At 47.4% G+C, this 2,500-nt stretch overlaps 1 non-coding gene across 1 annotated transcript; it reads right to left on the bottom strand.

Annotated features, from left to right (window-relative positions):
- Positions 1-93: 93 nt before the first annotated feature.
- On the bottom strand, positions 94-164 carry TRNAG-GCC (transfer RNA glycine (anticodon GCC)). Its single transcript has one exon. It is a non-coding gene; the product is annotated as a tRNA-Gly (tRNA).
- Positions 165-2,500: the final 2,336 nt, after the last annotated feature.

Here is a 2,500-nt window from a genome sequence, read left to right as displayed (position 1 = left end):
AAAGGTAAAGCATCTTTTTAGGTGGTTTTGTTTTGAGTTGAAAACGGCTGGAAACGGTTAAAAACAGAAGGGAGAAAAGGAAAATGAAAGCTTTGCATTGGCCGGGAATCGAACCCGGGCCTCCCGCGTGGCAGGCGAGAATTCTACCACTGAACCACCAATGCTGCTGTTGGGAGTGCTTCGGGAGCCCCAAAAATAAGGTGATTCACCCCAAAACCATACTATGACGTGTTACTTATGTGGGGGAATCCGTGCTATTCAACCGGCCCGGCTTAAGTAGCATTAATTAGAGGCCCTTCTAATTAATAAGTGGGGTCGCGCACCCAACCTGCTACACACCCCCCGGGTCCACGCTGCGTTCGGCCGGATCCAAACGGCGCAATCTGATTGGCTGAGCGCCAATGCATTGAGCGAGCTCTCACTGACCCATCAGAACCGGGGTCCACGCTGCGCTAGGCCGGATCCAAACGGCGCGTTCTGATTGGTTGAGCGGCGTTGCATTGAGTTAGCGCTCACTGACACATCAGAACCGGGGTCCACGCTGCGTTTGGCCGGATCCAAACGGCGCGATCTGATTGGCTGAGCGGCTGTGCATTGAGTTAGCGCTCACTGACTCATCGGAACCCCGGTTCACGCTGCTTCTTGGCCGGATCCAAACGGCGAGATCTGATTGGCTGAGCGGCTGTGTATTGAGTTAGTACTCACTGACTCATCGGAACTCCGGTTCACGCTGCTTCTTGGCCGGATCCAAACGGCGCGTTCTGATTGGCTGAGCGGCTGGGCATTGAGTTAGCGCTCACTGACTCATCGGAACCCCGGTTCACGCTGCTTCTTGGCCGGATCCAAACGACACGATCTGATTGGCTGAGCACCCTTGGACGGCACTAACTGACCAATCAGAACCTTCATTCTGGAGCCGTTGTATTTGCATGAGCAGGGGCGCTCCGAAAAGCGGACTTTTAGGTATGAAATCGAGGAGCGACAGCAATGATGGTGGCACCGTTGCAAAGCTGACTGTGTGCTGAACATTCCCAGCACCAGATTTCCCTCCTGGCTATCGACGCAGGAGTCACGGATGATAAGCAGACAGACTCCACAACTCGTTAAAGTTGTAAAGCAGGTATGCCTTTATTCAGCTGAGGCGCATGGGGGGTTACTCCTCCAAAAGCATGCGCACCCCAGCGTTGTTCTCCTCTATATTTATCCTCTAAAGTACTACATATGCATTAAGTTTACAATACACCTATACATATTCATATCCTAACCCCGCTTCGTATTATAATGAGCTCAAAGTTCCTACGCACATGCGCAGTGCCCCCTCTTGTCATGGGCAAACCGAAAAGCTGTTCTCATCTGGTTTAGGCGTCTAGAAGGCAGGAACCACGTTACGGTCCCTTCCTCTTATCAATAGGCTAACATCGTCCCATCCTGCTTTGGCAAGCACAATAAATATTAAGCAAGCAGTATATATTGTTTAGCAAAGGACTGCAGCCCCTAATAAATCATTCCTTAACCCTCACTGTCTTGCATAGGTTAACCCCTCGCATCAACCTTTACATAAATCGGAGTATTTTCCTTATCGGGAGGTTATGTTCTGGTACTGCACGGTACGGCACAATAGGTATTTGCTGAGCGATATATCTCTTGAGTAAGCCATGTAACTTAAGCGATACCTGTAAGGGATACAATTATGATTCGTGCCAGCAGCTTAGAAACCCTTGTAACCATTGCACTTGGTATAAGAAGAAAAAAGAAATCATGTAATAATCATTTTTTTACATTTGTTAAGTGCCATAAGCATTATATTGTAAAATTCTGAACACTTTGTAAACTTTAGAACATTGCCTAAAGGGAAACAGCTGTAACCGCCCACTATATGCTTATGCAAGATTGTAATCACAATATATAGGAACTAAGTCTTAAGCGAATAACAGATGTCCGGTAGTGCCAACAATGCTTATACAAATTGAGCTCTTTGCTCAATTTGAGTGACTTTGATTTGTCACTCAAAGGTCACGAGATAAGGAAGAAGAATGAAGCAATCTTCAAGAAAGCAGAATAAGCAAGAAAACAGAACAAGGACCCTAACAACAGGATACCATAGACTCAGACAATCCCCTAACAGGGTACGTATGCAGGATGTAAAGAGCACAGATACCAGATGTGATAACGTATAAAAGAGTAAAACCCAAAAGAGACGGCGTGCGTTGCTGGTGGAGTGAAGGCTCCCCTGCGCACCCAGCGCTGCTTGCTTATTGCCTCTCAATAAATTGTACATAAACTAAATTCGGACCAAAACCCTGTCTATGCTAAATTTTTATAACATACCCCCTTGTACAGCCCCCCTGTACAATTTACCTAACCCCCCTTGTACAATAGTCCGCATCACAGTCAGCTTTGCAATGCTGCCACCATCATTGCTGTCGCTCCTCAATTTCATACCTAAAAGTCCATTTGAATGCAACCTCTCCGGTGGTCGCTCGAGGCTGCCCAGCAGCAT

This window comes from Neopsephotus bourkii, unplaced genomic scaffold (genome assembly GCF_033783945.1).
Source record: "Neopsephotus bourkii isolate Nb327-2 ecotype Australia unplaced genomic scaffold, CSIRO-AGI_Nbou_v1 NB_345, whole genome shotgun sequence".
NCBI classification, from domain to species: domain Eukaryota; kingdom Metazoa; phylum Chordata; class Aves; order Psittaciformes; family Psittacidae; genus Neopsephotus; species Neopsephotus bourkii.
This window is presented reverse-complemented; position numbering and strand designations above follow the sequence as displayed.